The sequence below is a fragment of the Oxyura jamaicensis genome, chromosome 2 (genome assembly GCF_011077185.1).
Source record: "Oxyura jamaicensis isolate SHBP4307 breed ruddy duck chromosome 2, BPBGC_Ojam_1.0, whole genome shotgun sequence".
In the NCBI taxonomy this organism is placed as follows: Eukaryota; Metazoa; Chordata; class Aves; order Anseriformes; family Anatidae; genus Oxyura; species Oxyura jamaicensis.
Window position 1 is genome coordinate 115,424,036 of NC_048894.1, and position 18,853 is coordinate 115,442,888.

The 18,853-nt window shown below is 42.4% G+C and overlaps 1 long non-coding RNA gene across 1 annotated transcript; it reads left to right on the forward strand.

Moving 5' to 3' along the window:
- Positions 1–2,639: 2,639 nt before the first annotated feature.
- On the forward strand, positions 2,640–17,543 carry LOC118162936. Its single transcript, XR_004748723.1, has 4 exons — positions 2,640–2,798; positions 8,662–8,801; positions 16,557–16,957; positions 17,113–17,543. It is a non-coding gene; the product is annotated as an uncharacterized LOC118162936 (long non-coding RNA).
- The last annotated feature ends 1,310 nt before the right edge of the window (positions 17,544–18,853 follow it).

The window sequence follows — 18,853 nt, forward strand, 5'->3', positions numbered from 1 at the left end:
TCCTTTTCCTTTCCCCTCTGTGTTTCTTGCACATACCTTCTGTTGGGCAGGAACATGATGAAAGGGTAGAGCTGAACAGCTGGTGATAGAAATATCATATGTTTTTTATATGCATAGGTACTTTTCTGTCTCTGGAGACTAACAGATTGAAGGTCCTAGACTAATTGTTACATATACAGCTGATGAAAAGTTGGGACGCACTTGACCATGATTATAAACTTGTACAAAGTGTTTCCTTCAGTCTTCACTCTTCCAGAATGAGGGTGGGATTCTGTGTTTCTTGCTCAAGGAAAATCCTGCTGAGCAGCAGAGTCAAGGTAATGGACTATTGCCTAAATGAAGACTGCAGTATTTAGAAATATAAAACAAAGCAGATTTTCTGCTCTTTTTTAACTTTATTCCTTGCTGTGGGCATGTGAGCACATCCCAGTGTCTTCCTCTTTATCATATACCTTGGGGTGGAGACAAATGTTACCATCCCATATTTGCCTATTGGGAATTGGCATGGAAACTGCTAAAGCACTCAGGTTTCCAGTGGTACAGGGGGGTCTTACTCAGATGCCTTACTCTCATATCTGGTAGCTACGCTTTTTTAAAAATGCCCCTAGAGATTCTTCTTGGCAAATCCAGTCCTGAGTGATGTGGCAGAGCAGGGACTTGAACCCACCCTAGTGCCCCTGGTGCTGGTTTGTCCTGCCTGTCCTCGCTCTGTGCGTAGTCCTCGCACTGCTGCCTTTGATTTAGAGGGGCCACTCTGAATAGAAAGTCTGTGCTCAGGGTGAGTGAGTAATGGTGGTGAAATTAGCCTGTCTTTTGAGTAGCTGATTTTTAAGCCTGAAAAATCTGGCGTCTTCACAAACTGTGAATCAGAGCATCCAGCTACAGATGTTATCCTCTGCAGACCGAGGATCCCATACCCAGCCGTACCGCTGTTGAACTAAAGAAATGCTCTCTGAGTGTGAGTCCTATTTCTACAGCATCCAGAGGGTATTTGCTTTCTCCCTGTAGAAGAAAAAAGATCAGAGACGGTGAAAAGCAAAACAGAGTAACATGAAGGAAGGGGAAAAAATGTGTTCAGAAGATCCCTGTCTCCCTGCAGCTTCCTGCTCCCCTCCCCCTGCCCCCGCCTCCTCTTCCGTCTGTCTCTAAGGGTTAAATATGCAGAGGGAAAAAATTGCTAGACTTTATGTCTGTGCTTGGTGGGAACTATTAAATTACGGCTGGATGTTTTTAATTATGCCACACATAAATGCCTGAACACAACAGCGTTTTAATCCAAATGTGAGCCTCATTTATGTGTGTTCTGTGTTTGCTCTGAAATGCACTGGCTGGCACTTGTTTGTGGTGGCCCCTTTGTGGCATTGTAACAGTGTGGGGCTTTTTCCCCCCCTTTCTTTTTTTCCCAAGTGCGAGGATGGGAGCTAGTGCTGGTGAGGGGGAAAGGAAATGGGTAATAAAACAGAGAGCTAAGCGGCTCACTGGAGCCAGCGATGCTGGGATCTGGTTAATTGCTCCAAAATGAAAAAGATTCGGGGGTTTTCATGAAATCCCATAGGTGCATTTGCCAAGCCTCAAATATTAGATTGAATTACAGTTTCTAATTCCTCCCCCCCTTTACCCACAGCCATGTGTCTTATTTCTTCCTAAGGCTTGTCCACTTTTCAGAGCAATGAATAGAAGAGGGGAGCTGAGTAAGGACTGCCTGCCTGCTTGTTTTACACCTTCCCCACCTCCAGGTTTTCTTAATCCTACCTTTTATTAAAAAAAGGAGAAATCTGTCTCGCCGTCCTCCAGTGCATCCTGATCTGTTTGTGGCTTTGAGGTTGAAATGTTGCCTCTCTATTCCGCCTAAGTCTGGGGCTGCGGGGAGCGTGTACTGAGGGAGACAGTCTCTGTCCCTTGTTCTCTGCACCCACGCACTAGCTAAGCATAATATAATCTGCTGCTGTGCAGCCACCACGACTCGGTGTTTTTTTAAGGGGCTTTGACCTGTCCCTCTCATTTTCAGGAACAATTTTGCATTGGCGGTCAGCTGTGCCAGCATTTTTCCTGTCCCACGAAGGGATTTCAGCACCTGATTTGTGGGTGTAAGGGGACTTCACCGGGAAATGACGCCAGTGGCGTGGCTCAGAGGAGGTGCCGTCTCTGAGGCCAGATCCTGACATGGTGGGATTGGCACCCACAGAACTGACGCTGGGGCTGAGGCTCTCCTGTGCCATAAATTATATCCACAAATCAAGATGCAAGTCCCCCTTTTGACAGTTATTGTGTTTTGTTAACCAGGGAACAATGTATGTTTTCTCAGTCGGGACGTTTCGAGAGTACGGAAAGTGCACCTTGGTTATTAGGCTGGTATCTGATCCAAGTGTTGTTTCTCTTCTTGTGAGGAACTGGAAATCTTTCCTCTTTCTTCCATCCCAAAGATGGAAAGGCCCTCTGAGTCACCTAGGTCTGTCCCAGCCTTGGAACAGACCTTTCTGCTGGAAATTTCTCTGGCATGTTTTTCTGAGCTGACCGCTCTGGTGCTCTGAGCATCTCCCTGAGGCAGCTACTTCTAATGCACTTATTGAGTGATCTTTTTTGTTGTTTGCCTTTGTTTCAACCTCTTTTTTTCTTGTGTTTTGGGTGATGTTGTTCCCACATGCCAACCTCAGTCAGTTTCCTCAGCTCCTCTGTCCTCCTCGAAGTTGTTGTTTTCTGCATTCCTGTGTCATTTCTCACCTTACTTATATCACTTACCAGTTCAAGCTCTCTTGGAAATGTTCCTTCAACATTTGCATGCACGTTAACAATTAAATGTAAGTTCCCTCTTTTAATCTGCTGTGATTAAATAATTAAAATTAAGAGGCCCGTTTCCCACCCGACGGCAAGAAAGGTCTGAACCACCATTGAGCTGGCAATGCCTGCCCACCTCCTTGCACGGGCCCTGCCATTAGGCAGTAGCCTGGGCTGCCTGGTTGAGGAGAACAGAGCAACTGAGGGCATGCTCTAGTAAAGCATGCTTTGATGCTTCCGCTGTTTCCTTGTACGTGATCTCATGATGCATTGCTGTGGGGAGATCTAGCTGTTCTGCCAACTCGTTTTCAAGAACTGTTTTCAAAGAGAATGGTTTTAAATTGCTCACTTGGGGGGTCATTTATTGTCTATTTTTTTAGTGCTGGGTCCTCAGGCATTCGAGGGTGAAATCTCTATTGTTCACCCCACCTCCAAAAGGATCAGAAATCACGGATTTTTATTTAGCCACCCACTGTCTTTTGACCTGAATACTTCAATTTTTATTTCCCACCCAGTCCCTTCCCAGTGTTAGCCACAGTCTTCCCATCTTGCTCTCACCCTGTAGGGTAAGGAAATGTGGTTTCAACCATGAATGACATTAATGCCATTGTGTGAATCATTAGTGGATCCAGCATCACAAGCCCCAGGGGATCAAATATTTGCAAACCACTAGAGAGAGATTCTAATATCAAATATGTGGCAGGAATCATCCTAGCTCGAAGAAAACAAAACAACTCTATTTGATATGCAGAGAAGATCATGGTGCTTAGAGAGAGCGGAGGAGCTTGTGTAATGGCCTCGAGGGGCCCAGTGGCAACCATCATGCAGTGCTTCTCCCCCATCCCCACAGCCCCTCTTCCCTCCCCTCCTCCCTGAAAGCTCCCTTTCCAGCCGAATAACCAGCAATTCCCACTTGTAGTGTGGGATGCCAGTATCTGAAGCCATGAGGAAAGCTCTTGCCTTTCTTCCTCAAAACAAACAAACAAGAAGTCGAGATGAAGCATGACTAACTCGGAAAAAAATTAGCAGACAGAAACTGAGCTTTTGCAGTAGAGTAGGAGAGGAAGAGTGCAACACCTGCCGCTCTGTTGCGGTGCCGTCCCGGTTGCCCCGAGGCTACTGTTAACTCTGCCTTCTTAGGCCTTTGTACCAGCATTTCTGCCTTGCCTCATGCTGGGCACAAGAGCACAGGGTTGTCTCACAGGCCAAGGAAAGAGTGTAAGGTGTAAGACTGTGATCACTGGCCCCTCTGATGACCACAGCACTTAAGTACGTGTTCAAAAATTGATCTTCTCTTTGTCTAATTGCAGGTGCTCATGTATGAAAATTATGGCTAAACATCTGCTGGGATGTAAACACAGGAGTGTTTGGCTGTTGGCTCCTGCAGTATGCATTACCTGTGTAGGAACAGGAATCCTATACAAAGGCAGAGAGGGCAGATGGGAGTGTTCTGTTATGCATAACAGGACACAGGCTTCCCTTAATGATCTCATCCTGCTAACCCTGAAAAGGAAACTCAAAGATATTGCAAACCCTCTTTCTGTGGAAACAATTATTCCCAAATATCAGGCATTAATACTTGACATTCAGTGCAAATTAGGAGGTTACTAAATATGGACAGTTTATTCAAATAACTAACTGGGAAAGCTAGATCCTGTTCTGATGCAAGTGGCAAACCTAGAGATATGTAAAACATCTTAAAATAGCTATTGAAATATTTGTGTAAAGCTATGTGTTTTTGTTTGTTTTATTTATTTATTTATTTATTTTTCCTTCAGAACCTGCATTTCATTTCTCTTCTGTTACATACTAAATTGAAGTGTTGGAATATGGGAATGTCTGAGGGACCTGACCTGAAGGGAAGATCAGTTAATTTTATGAAGTATACAGAGCAAGCTTGAAATAATTTGAAATCAGCTCCTCTGGCTTTATCTACATTCATGTTTGAAAATGTTTGCAAAGTGAACCTGGTTGTTTGTATTGAAATTCTTGCACACAGTCTCCAAAGCTGACAGGGATGACCAAGCTCCAGGGAGCAGAAAAGTTCAAGTAGGTATTCTGAGAGATATCAGGTTAAGCTCTTGATTTCAAACTCTTCAGTGCTGACTTCTGTAAACAGAGATTCTGTAAGAGTTCTTCTAGCAGCTCACTATTGTAACAAACTTGTTAGTTTTCTGGTAATGATGAAGGTTTTGCCAGCAGTGATATCAGACTCAGAATTGTAGCGCAGATAAGATAAAAGGTGCCTTTTTTCTTCTTTGAACATTGAGAGTTTTCTGGCTGTAGTTTCTTGAACTTGTTGAAGAGAATGATAGCGCAACCAATTTTGGAACGGGAAAAATAAACCTTCAGGTGCAATAACAGCAACAACAAAAAATAAAAGACCCTCCTACTCAGACCTTAAGTATATGGAAGACTGATTTTCTGTGTGCATTAATCAATGTCCTAATTAAGACTTAGTCAAAAAGAAAGAAAGACAACGTGTAATCGATGCATATGGTTACTACAGAGTCTTTTTGAATAATGGATCTTTTCCTGCACAGTGTTATTACAAAACTGGAAATGCGTCAAACAAATCTTTTGCTTGCTGTATGATTCTTGGGAATTTATGCACTGAGATGAGGCTAGGTTTTGTTTTCCCAAATTGTGAAGCTTAGACAAAAATGGGGCTGAAAATGGCTGTGCAAGGTAGTATAGGTACAAAGTTGTATAAGCCAATAAAAGTACATGCCATAACTTCTGAAATTTCTGACCAGGAATGTTTCTATTTATCAATGACTTGGAAACACTGTGCTGTTTTTTAAAACAAACAAACAAACATAAAACTAGACACCGTCCCTAACTGGATATCTCTTCAAATATTTTATCTTTGACTGTTTCTACAGTGACTTACATGAGCTGTAAGTAGTGAAAATATAAAGAGTAGTCAATGACATTTTTCTGTGATAACTTCTTTTAACAAGGTAAAACGTAAGCAGACTTCAAGGTCTATGAGCATTCCTTATCAAGCAGAAGTTTGCATGATAACTGAATAGTTTCGTGGTTTCTAAAATGCTGCTTAAATGAATGGACTGAAAGCATCTCCTGTCAATGTCAGAGGGAATTTTACCAGTGGAAACAGAATTAAGCCTGAAAGAGATCATTTTTTCAACACCTTTGCAACTTTTCATCTGGCACCACTGAAGCCAATGGAAAGGTTTTCTTTGACTTTGGTGCATAAAGGGATGTTAGCTGTGTAACCCAATACATCTCTTGTGTGCCAAAGAATAAACGAAATTTAGAATGAGAGCAGCTTTGCTGTAATGGTGATGATATAATACTCAAGAGCAAACAACTAATAAAGTCTTCTTAAAACAAGAATCCATCATGCATGCTCTAAGACCAAAGGGAAAATTTGCCTCTGGCCTCTGGGATCCCCTGCTGGGCAATGAAAAGAGGAGCTATATCATGCAGAAAACTATGAGGAAAGAGAAAAAGCCCTCAGGAGTAAAAAGTCTCTTTCTTCCCCCAACCCCCATCCCCCCCCCCCCCCTCTCCTGGCATAGCTATCTTTACTACTTGAGCACAATCCCATTGAGAAAAAACAGTTCATGATAGAACAAACTGAGAAAGTGCTAGTTCAGGCTGCCTGTTCTTTCCTCTCGTGGATTAATAACAACTGAAAATTAAAGGATTATTTAAGGCCACTTGGGCAATATTAACTACTCCTGCATATTGTGTGACTCTAGGATCACATGCAGCCTGGAAACCAAAGGCAGCAAATGACATTGGGTTAGTATAGGTGGACACCTGGGTTATGAAACAGGGAGTTCTTGAGTTCATTTGTCAGTAGTTTGAGAATTGCCTGTTTCAAAGGTGGAAATGAAATAAAAGGTGGTCTGCAATCAGCTATTCTGAAATCCCATATGACTAGCCAAGCTACTTGATCCTTTAGAAAACAGTATCCTAGTGACTGTTCTCAGTGACCACTTTTTGCTTGGATTTATGCTGAAGATACAAGAGCTCAAAGTTAAATGAAATTCAGTTTTCATTGTGGGAACCAATATGGGGATGAACTGGGAACAATAAAGTCTTTGAAAGTTATAACCTGTGTAGTTAAGGGTTTGTGAACCCATTTCAGAATAATGGGAAAGCTTTCTTCACCAAATGCATTCTGGTGTGTATTCATGCATATTCATTAAAACCTGTGGGTCAAATACTCTTGTATTTAAGCCTTTGGAGGGCTGGCGGGAAATGCATTTCACAGCTTGGCAGGACCTGGGGGAAATAAGAATTTAGGTGAGTCTACTCTGGGGGGTGTCCCTGCCTGTTATGGGACAGGAGCTGCCTTTCAGGTAGCTCACTTTGGCTTTGGCTTCTATCTGCATCACCTAAATGTTCTAGCTGCTACAAACCTCCAGTTCTGGACAGGTCTAGGTGTGTGTGACAATTTCACTTCATCTTTGCTGTGAGAAAGCTAAACTTGGAGAAATAAGCTTTATATAGCCTTGCTGAACCATGAGATACATGCTTATTCTGCTACCACATGGATGTGAGTTGCCTAGATGGAAGCTTGTTGTCAGACCTCTCTGTGTTGTTAGATTTATCATCTGGCATTTTCATTGTGCCCAAGGAGATTTGCGTCTTTGGGTAATTGTGTCTATAAGAAAGAGGAAGGGTATGGAAAGTGCACATCTTTAACATAATGCAGTGTAGACATCCCTGAGCCACCATCAGATGAGCTATCTCAGGACCTGAAAGCTTCGGCACAGCTCTATAGCTGAGATAATTAGCCCTACTGGGGGAAGGGGGAGGGAAGCGGGTCTAGTTTGCTTTGGTGCCATACAGTGTTAACATGACTTCTGTTTGTAGAGTCTGAGCAAGTGATGCTGCATGATACTGTACCAGAATGAGGCTGGCAAAAATGTGCTTGGATCTATATCTGGAAATTTCTTTGCATTATATGATCTGTTGTATGAACTGACATTTGTTTGGACAAGTTGAGAGAAAGAACTTAAATTAAGTCTGAGAACTTCCAAGTTTAGTATGCATGATATCTGGGAGGCTACTGGTCTTTCCAAGCATGTAGCAGTACTGTGTGGAAGAAGAAGTCCTCTATATCAATTTAGTGATGCAGTCTAAGAAATGACTGAAGGAGATTAAGCACTGAAATAAGCCGCAAAAACAAACAAACAAACAAACAAACAAACAAACAAAAAACAGCATTTTGTTTGTTTTTGAGAGTGTGTTGGTTGATGGTCTCTGTCCCAAGCTGTGCTTCTTAATTCTGCAGTCCATGCATCCCTGTGCTTCAGGAACCCAGTAGCCAAAGACCATGTGTAAAAGCTTTCATTAGGGATGGACATTACACGATGTTGTCATATGGAGCTCGTGACTTGCGCAGAGTAGATATTCTTTACTTCTGTAGAAAATAAGGGCCAAATCACAGATCATTCCCAACTGTACTGGGCACATTACTGTGCATGTTCTCAAGATATATCTGTGTCCTTGAGAGTTTAGAGTTCAGCTTGCAAAAGGTACATGGAAGTGATTTAAACAAAGGAAGGAGAGTGGGAAGAATGTAGCTCTGCACAGAATACTTTGTCTGTGTCTACCCACCTACTTCTTTGTCTCTGGTAAACCCTTGCTGCCTCTCTCTTTATTGTTTGTCAAAGTGTGGGATGCCTCACTGCATTAATATTTCCTATTCTGAACATTTTGAGTCTTACTAAGAACATAAAAATTGAATGGAATGAGATCTTCTCTGATTTTCACATCCAAATGTTGGTGGAGGGTTCCTGATGTTTAGATGATAGTTAATAAAAAGCAGTCTTTGAATCCCAGTCTAAGGCCCTTCATATGGGCCCAGGCTTGCTTTTCCCTTTGATCTGACCTCTATTCTTTCAGGCTAGGAGACACTTCTTCCTATGTGTAAAGGAGTGACTGGTTTCCTTCCCATTCTGGACCAGCAGCAGTGTCCTAAATTATTTTGTCCAAGGTCCTCGTAAAGAGAAACAGGAATCTTTGTTCCCCCTTTCTTAGCAGAAGTGAAGGTCTTGTTTCTTGTCTTTGCTTTGAACAGAGGGAAAGAGAAATTTCTTCCTGACAGTTGAAATGACAGAGAATTCAGAAATGTAAATATGTAAATGAAATGGTGGTGGTGGGTTCCTCAGTTAGCAGGATAATGTACATTGCACTACTGAGTGGGAATCTACTTGCCCCCATGCCCACCTTTACTCACAGTTGGTTGTTGGACTTCTCATTCCGGAGCATCTGCTGGAAGGAAACCCAGGACCAAATGAAGTGGTGGCACATTTCAGCAGGTCCCACAAGGAGCAAGAGGAGCAGAACAAAGACAAGTGAATAGAGAGCCCTATTCCAAAGCTTGGATGCAGACAACATCAGATACCCCAGGATGTGGGGCATTTACGGACAGGCTTATTGGAAAACAGATAGCTATTTAATTGGCTGTGCTAAACATTCCACAACTAGCGCTAACTATAATATACTCTGAAAACTCTAACAAATTTTAGCTGGATTTATGAGTTGTAGGACAGCATCCAAGTTAGCTCTTACTCAGTCTTGATGTGTTTGCAGCGATCTCATCTTTATATGTCTGGAACTTTGTTTCTCTGACTTGGTTTCTTTGTGCCCTCAATCCTTTTTATCAAACTATAACAATTACATTCTTTCTCAAGCTTGGCTTGGTGTCAGAGAAGGGTCTCTTATCAAACACATTTTGTTTAATGGACTTATATTTTCATTTTCTTATTCAATTAGCCATGATTCTTTAGTCTTTAAAATTTTCAGTTACTCTTTTCCTACCTACTCAGGAAGTGCTTGGCTCTCATTTTTCAGAGTAATTACATTTCCATTAATTAGGTAGCTGTGACAGCACTTGATGTTTCTGACACACACATGCAAGCACCGACCCACCCACTCACATAAAATGGAATCTTTAAGGGGGGCATAATGTGTTTGTAGCAGTAAACCTGATAGCAACACATATAATAAGGGCCAGATAACTTCTGGTGTAAATCAATATTTTCTGTTTTTTGCCCACTCCACTTGCAGAAATTTTCTGTATTCTCTCAGTGAAGTTGGTTTAACCCTTATAAGGAGGGGGACAAAGAGTAATACTACCTTTTGGCCTGTGACTATTATTTGCTCTCGGTATTTCTCTCAGTTTTTTTTTTTTTTTTTTTTTTTTCCCTCTCTCTCCTTCCCTCTTTTCCTGTGTCTGTAGTGTCTGTATCTCTCCATTTGTTTTCCTGAGAGATCTTATATTTTCCTATCCTGTAAAAGTCTTCACAAGTCTAGCTGACTTATGAGCACTTTATACCTGTTCCTTGGATCACATCAGATGTCTGATGTTGATGTTCCTGGATTTTCTATGTACATATCATGCAGCTGGCTATGGTTCAGCTGAAGTTTACAAAATTAGCTAAGGATGATCCCCAGTATTAAAGGCACTGGTCTAAAATACTGTGATAGATCTTTGGATCTACTACAGATTTTGGATCAGATAGAGGTCAAATTGACCTGTGGGAATGGGTCAATATAGGGAAAACTACATCCCAGGGATGTAGCTGCTATTGTTATACTGAGCACTGCAAATCTATGGTAAACCTCCCTGTTTTTATATGTGAATGTATAGTTATAGCACCTCCAATTATCTTAATTATTCTGTTACTCAGTTTTCTTCATACTTCCTAAAAAAATTAAACCTCTCTAAAATATTGTTTCTAGGATATGTGTGAATATTACTGCCAGACTTAATGATGACTTTGCCATTTTAGTTACTAGTAACTTTTTCACCAAAAGGAATGACTATACCCGATAAGATTACACTCTCCCCATATATTTTTGTCAGGCATTTTGCCATGTGTTGGCTGAGATAAACTGAATGAGAACTTTTAAAAGATACACTAGATTTTTATACTTTCAGTTATGAATCAAAGGTATAATTATAAGTTGTTTGGATGACCTAATATATGTATCCTTACTGAAATTATTTGTTTAAGTATCATATTAATCGTTAAGTAATTTGGTTCATAATGCTCATTTCTGGGTTTTGTTTTCTATAGCATATTTTATGAAAAGCAATGATAAATGTTTTTGGTTTTAGTGCCTTGCAAATGCAACTGTTTTATTTTTCTATTTTTTATTTATTTTTTTGTGAATATATGCGCCTGCAGCTGAATCTATAGAGAATACTTTTAAGTCCAACAAAAGCCAAAGCAAACCAAAGTGTGTGATGTAAATATTTATGTACACAGCACATGCATATGTTATAAATGTAACTTACAATAGCATCTAGCTATATGTGTTGTAGCCGGGCAAGGAGGGAAAATGATCCCTATAATTCCAGGGCCTTATTCACCATTGCACTGTGATTGCTTTCCAGATCTTTGGTCATGCAAAGTAATTGTAAACCTGTCTTTACCGGGCAGCTAAACGGGGTTTACAGCTGTCTTATGTCACGCAGCTCAGCAAGGCAGACAGTGAACCTAGCCCAAGAATCAACATTTCATTGTGGTGGGAGCTGCTCACCAGGCAGCATTTTCATGGAGCTATCTCACTAAGAGTGGAGCAGGGTGAGAGCTGGAGTGGTTTCTGTTTCCACAGTACAATACAGTGAGATCATTTGAGACTTTCAGTGAACCTCAGCATGTCCAAATTTGATCTGAGGAGTCCTACTTACTTGGAAGACTAATTCTACTGAGCAGGAGCGAGTGCCATCATCCTGCCTGACTCCACTCTGTATACATACACCCATGTGGACAGCAGTGGGTTTCTGTGCTTCATTGCTGGGGTGGCTGCTTTGCTACAATACCTAGCAGGTAGAAATACCCCTGCCCATATTGCTTTTCAGCATCTATTTCTGAAGCACAGTACTTGTTCTTCCCAAGGGTAGCGCTGGAGCATGATGGATGCTTCAGCTCCTGATGGCTCTTCCTTTGTTCTGCTCAGCTGTTCCTCCACCACTGCTGCCAAACAAGGGCTGTGCTGTCCTATAGCTTATCCTGGGGTGCCCGAGTGACTGTGGTGACTTGCTTAAAAAAAAAAAAAAAAAGTATAATAAATTCAAAATAAAAATATGCACCGAACTCACTCCACACACAATAGCTGGAAAGCAGGAGTGCAGTGGTGTTTTCCTCTGTCAGTGGGTCAGTGTGTTCTGTAAGCACTTCCATCCTGTCAAGTCCCTGGTTGGTCTCCACCTGCTAGCTGGCTAGTTCGAGAGGCAGAGCTGACCTGGCCGCTCCCTCGTTTTGCTGGCGCCAGCGGCTTGATGGGCCTTGCACTTTGATTATTTGTGTTAACAGTTAATTTAGCACCATGGACACGTGTGCCAAAGCTGCCTCCACTTCCTGCAGCCTTCCAACAAATGGGACTTTTATGAGATGCCTTTCACAGCTCCCCCGCCTCCTCCAGCTCCGCTCCTTTGCCTTGCTTCCCCCCAGCCCTCCCCTCCTTTCCCTCCCCACCCCGCCGTCTCAATCTCAGCTGTAATCTTTTCTACATCTTGCAGGAAAAGAGCTATTTCTGGCAGCTCTGTCTCTAACACTCGCCCCACTCAAACTGATTTAATGGTGATTTATAGATGCAAGGCTATGCAGCTCTGAGGCGCTTTCCTGAAAAGTTTTCCTATGCCTGTGTTACGTATGGAATTTATTTATTTAATGTTTGGTGTTGCAGCTACACTGTCAACTGTTAGCGTGACATATTCCACATACTTTTTTTTTTCCTCTTTTATTTTTATTTTTATTTTTATTTTTTTTTCATGAGAATTCCAGTGAAATCCTGTTACACAGCACATTTCTGGTCCAATTTATCACAGCTGCTAACTTTACCAAGCTAAAATCTGACACCCAGGTCCAATTTCATTAAATCCCAGTCAGCATGGTTCTTTGTGATAATCCTGACTCTCATCTAAGGCAATATGTATTTTGGCTCAGAACTACAAATAAATCCTATCATAAGTACCTTCTTCCTAGTATGCAGCACACTGTAGTGGTCCAAAAAAAAAAGCAGCTTCTGTAAGAAGTCATGGAGAAGAGAGACTATTATAATTTATCATGATTTTCCAAGTAAGTTGTCTGCTATCTTAAGAAATTACGTTCCCCCAGAATAAATTAGAACTGTGGCTGTATAGAACACCAAAACTGCTGTTTCTGCTGTTATTCCAGCTTTGATCGATGCAGAGAAAGCGAAGCTGGTATGTCAGGGGCTTTATATTTACAGCCCCATACATACAATACTTTTATTCTGTTTTACCCCTCCCCAAGTGCCAAAGTGCTAAAATTAGCACAAAATATTCAGAGGAGTGCCAGATAGACACAAGGAAAGGCATTGTTACAATTCCCAGTCCATCTGCATTGTTTTGCTGAGCTTCACAGAGGCTTTGCAGGGCACAAGGGGACCGTGTGTGGCCTATGGCCACTTGAGCCCTGCTTCATCCTGACACCAGGCCGAAGTTTTGGCAGACTCTTGACCTGAGGGTTCATTTCACTTCATCCCCATTCCTGAGTGGTGAAATGTGTGCACAGTCCCCTGTCTGTCCTCAGGGGCAGAGAACCAAATGCCCCCTGTGCCCCGGCTCCCTGGGGTACTCCTGCTGGTGGCATCTCTGATGGCTTCCATGGGGTGCTATGCAAGTGGAAGTCTCCTCACCTAAGCCTCTTTCATGAGCAAGGGTATAAAGCTGCTGCTCAGCAACTCCCTGGACTGAAAACTGGTTTCTTTTGTAAGTGAGCCCAAATGAGCTCAGTGTAACCTGTGAGGAGGTCGAGCACAAATCCTGTACTCCCCTCCTCTTAAAAATAAACGCTGTGAGAGCCCTGATCCTGCCTGCCCTGCTGCCTCCCAGTTATGTAACGAATGGTATTTTGAAATAATGCCATGGTGTATTTTTAAATATCAAATTTTGCTGTGTTTTTAAATTGCAGCTTCCCTTTGGTTGAGAATGCTTTATCCCTGTGTTTAACATTATTATGGTCTCTGTGAAGCTCTAGGACAGCAAATTTTGGACGTTGGTTGCGAATATCCATTACTTAGGTTGAGGCAGGTATTTTCCTGTTGGATTTCTTGTGACACCAAAGAAAAAGTTAATTCATAACTTGGAGGAATATAGATATTACCATACTGGATCAGACCAGTCATGTCTTGAGACCAGCATCCTGCTGTGAGAGCAACTAATCCTGGATGACAGATTTTTTATTTATTTATTTTTTTACAAATTAAACATACTTTGAGAATGATTATCCTGTGCAAGAGTAGTAGTGTTGGAAATTAAATGGGTTTTCCCTTCTGTCCTGTTGTACAGCACGTTGCTTTAGACTTTTTTGGGAACTTGCATTTGTTCTGGTCAGCTATGGAGTTTTACAAAAGACCTAGGAAGTGTTGAAATTACAGGTTCATGACGTACACAGTGTTGAAACACCATGTTACTGCAACACTTGGTCCAACATGAACTTGCAATTTCAACACTTTCTAAGAGTCACCAGAGTGTCTTAGGCTGAACTATAACATAACTAAGTGTTCCCCTCTGAACACTCAACTGTCTTATTTTTTTTTTTTATTTTTTTTCCTGGAAAATATAATTTAAAACACCATTTGGCTGACATTAAAGACTTTTAAATTGTTTTAATAATAATGAAAGAAAGACAAAGTAAAGGATTACTGTAAATAGAGAAACTTGCTGACTCAAGTGGTAGCGGGAGTGAGTCCTCCTGCTGGATAAGTACAATGGACTATAGTTGCTGTTTTAATTATGGATTTGCTTGTGAGAGACAAAGCTGAATTTTTACAAGCCATCTGTGGTTATGCTTCTGCCTTATGTCATTACACTCTGCTTCTGATATCAAGTGTTAAGCCCCTGCAAATGAATCTGCTGTTACTTCTGCCCCTGGGCTGGGTCTTACACAGGCTCAGCCAGAACCAGGAGGAGATAATGCAGCATCGCTCTGAACACAGCCTCAAGAGACCTGGCTGCCCTGCCCAAGTCCACAGCAACAGTGATGTACACTCTCCTTCACTCACCTTCCTCTCAGGTCCTCCAGAATGAACACCCAAGGTGCAAACTCCCTTTTAAAGGTATCTGCTAGAGCTGAAGAAGCCAAGACTGCTGCAATCAAATGGTCACAGCTGGAATAGACAGGAAGGGCAAGACTGCACTCCCTTGTAATCATCGTATTTTCTCTTGTAGACTTTGTGGCTTAATTTCCCCAACAGCAGACTGTGCATCGAGTGAGTTGATATTCCCATTCAGTGAGAATGATGCCTTGGTCCTAACACAGTACTTTTCATGCACTGAGTCAAAACATTTTACAAAGGTTGAGCAACATCACTTTATTAGATTGAGAAGATGAGGTATGGAGAGATTTCTGGAAGTCACTGATCAGGACAGCAGAAGGCAAGGCCCCAGTAGCCAAGTTCTTGTCCAGTAGCCTATTCACTTAGAGATGTCTCCATGGTATTTGACTTCCCACGACCCAGCAATGGAGGGTGAATGGGCGTAAGGTGAGTTGTTGGTACAAAGGTTGGGCTGCTTTTTGCATTTTTCATTATGTGTTTGACTAACTTGGTTCAGCCTTACTTCAGTAACCTTTTAAAAGCATCCTCCTCCCGTTCTTATCCCATTATATTTCCTTGAGGATATAAATGACCATCACTTTCACTGACTATAACATTTTTCTCTTTTTGTATTTACAAGATGAGTTGGGAAACTTCCTGTACCATCCCTGGGAAACTGGACAACAAGCAGGACAGGAACTCCTGCATTAACACAGCTTGTATTAAACATGCACTGGTGTGATCGGATCTGAGAGTGGGAGAGGGAGAACTACTGGGAATGGCCAGGATTGCTCCCTGGTGCAAGCAATGCTGCTGAGAAAGCACAAACCAGCCACAGTGGTGAAGTCATGCAAATGCAATGCTCCCAAAGGCCACAGGAATTGTGGAAAGATTTGTGTAAATATCTCATGCATTCTTGTGCTCTAAGGTTTATGGAAACAAAAACCACAGTCACAAAGCCAATGCCACATTTACTTGTCCCTTCCCCCTTCTGTTTCTTCTCTACAGAAAGGTTGTAGAAGTGTTTATGAGCAGCCGAGAAACTGAAATTGCTTTTCTCCCCCTCTCTCTTTTTTAAAACTAGTAAAGTGAAAAGTGGAAAAGATGGCAAGCATAAATAAGGTTAAGCAGGGTACAAGGGAAAGGAAGGCCGATCTGTGATTACCATGTTAACCTCTTTGCCATAGGCATGCCTGAATAAACTCCCCATGCCCCACACATGTTCCCCAAGTCATTTCAGGCTGCACAACATCCCTGTTACCCACAAAATGGACAAGTTTCTCCCCCCTTCCCCTGCACTAAGTTATTCTCTAGATCGAGAATGCCATTTGCTGACCCTTCTAGGAAAGCTACTGTGTGCTTACCCTCCTGCATACTTTTTGAGGTTTTATCATTCTCTCTTGAATGGCTTACAATGCCTGAGCCTAGGCACAACCAGCCCTGTTTGTCCATCTTCCGAGGTTATTTCTCCCTGTTACTGAAGGCACCAGGGATGTTCTCATCTCTTTTGGATGCTTTCTGTCATTTTAGATAGTAGTATCACAATGGAGAGGGGCAGGCTGCACAGGGATTGTGATGGTGGAAATAGTTCAGGGGAATAACACACCTGCTTTTGGGGAATATGTGGGTTGGTCCTGCTGGATCCGTGTTCCTTGGAGCTGGTGGCTGACTGCATGGGGAGAATTTTTTTTTTTTTTTTTTTTTTTTTTTTTTTTTTTTTTTAGGTCTTAGCTACTTGCAGTCACATACAGACAAGGAATAGGACAGTAAAATGGCAAAAGGAGCTGGTAAAAGGCCGGTTTACTTAGCCTGTCATAATTCATAATTCACTGTTCCCTTTGAAGGCTGAGGGAGCTTTACCAGCACCCTTTTTGAGCAGCTTCGCAGACTGACAGTGGAGAGGAGGGGAGTGAGGGCGAACTCCAGCAGGGTTTGGAAGCTGTGAAATTGCTGAGAAAGAAAGAGAACAAGTTGTGTTGCCTCCTAGGGGAGCAGCCAGCCAGGCTGCTGGCACCAGGACTGCTGTGACCCAGCACTCCGCTGACAGGCGAGCATCCTTCCCACGTCACTAAACCCCATCCCTTGCCAACTTCCAGCAGCACCACAGAGCCCCTGGGCTGTCGAGGTGCATTTTATTTTATTTTATTTTATTTTATTTTATTTTATTTTATTTTATTATTTATTTTATTACTTATTTTTTATTTTGTTTTGTTTTGTTTTATATTTTATTTTATTGTATTTTGTATTGTTTTGTTTATTTTATTATTTTATTTTTTCAAGGTGAAACTTTTACACATGGGAAGTGGGACAGCATGAGTATGTGCTACTACCCAGCTGGCTGAAAAGACCCAGGAGCGAGGCCATCCTGAGCAGCCCTGTGGCTTCAGCAGGTGGCACTCTTCCCTCTGCATCCTGCCCACTGCTCCCAGGTCTCTTCTCCTCCTGGAGGTGTTTTTCTTTTGGCTAAGGAATAAAGGTGAAGTTCTGGCCACTTGTGGTCATTTAAAACACCGCGGTGTTTTTCAAAATGTAAGGGTGCTGGCCCAGGTATCCCTGCCAAATTGCAGCCTGGGTAGCGTCCCACCAGCCCGCGGCTCCACTGGTGACTGCGCTTAGATGTGATTTATTTCTTCACTTCCTGTCCTAAAGGAACACCCACGGAGCTGGGAAAGCCAGGCACAGGCAGCACACTGGGGCTTCTGGTGCAAAGGAGACGGTGCTCATTACTAGGTGTGAGTTAGCATCTGCCAGTGTTTCTGGACTGGACCTTCAGAAGTGAGCAGGAAAGAAATAGCTGAGCATCTCCTAGTCAAGCTTTTCTGGATGTTGCTGATACAAACACAAATAAAAAATGAGGACAGAATACTCTACATGTCAGCTGTGAAACGTTTATTAAGTTAACAAGTCTACACGGACTCATAACACCATCCTCAGCATCGGTTCCTGCAGCCACTTATGTGTGCAGGCTTTAACTGAAGTGTAAGGAAATCAGTGCTGGTTACTTCACACCAGGCTTCTCTGATCACTCAGCCGGCACATCTCAATAGCGGTGATTCACTTGCTTCTATCTGTTGCCTCAGCCATGTGTTCAAAAGAAAATTTTATTTTATTGCATTACATCATCAGGGTTTTGGTTGGATGGATGATTTTATATGTTTAGACTCTAGCAGGGGACATCACTGTCCTTTTTATCTATCTATCTATCTATCTATCTATCTATCTATCTATCTATCTATCTATTATTTTTAGGTAGTCCCTTACCTGCTGCACAAGGTTTAAACAGTCTCAGAGCCTTTTCCTACCTGTTTGCAGCTTCACTCCAGCATCTCTGCTCTCTGCTCTGCTGTCAGCCTGTCAGCCTTGCATGCAGGGCACAGCATGCCTGACCCCAGCCGAGTGCTATTTGCTTATTTTATCTCTGAAAACAAAACAAATTTCTCTATGTTTTGTTCTATTTCCTACACGCCAGAATCTTTTGTTTTCACTTGCAACCTTTGCAGCTTCCAAGAATTTTTACTCCTTCTGGTTTGCCGAGACGCACCGGGTTCAATAGTCTGCCACCAGGCCCTGGCCCAAGGTCGAGGATTCCCTCCTTTTCCTTCCCAGTATTGTCCTGCATCCTGCAAGGCCCTTCTCCTTACATTGCTGTGGCTGTCGTGACAAAGGGGACTGGCACCAGGCACGCTCCTGCTGCCACGGTGACAGCTGCTGAGCCCTCGCCAAGCTCTGATGACAATAGCATGACCTCAGATACTTTATTAAGAAAGAAAAACTTGAAAGGGAGGGTACACTTAAAAGCAGACAATAACACCTCGTCTTGGTGCACTGCATTGTTTTTGAAAGTCGGGGTTGGAAACTGATTAATATAATCTTGGCCGATTCTCTCCCAGCCTCCCTCCCCATTTTACACACGCAGGCTTACCCATATCCACGCTGGACTCAAGTGCATAGCAGTAACTGCAAGTCTAAATGTGGAAATAGATGTTTCTGACTGTTGGACTGAGTATGGGGCCATGCATCA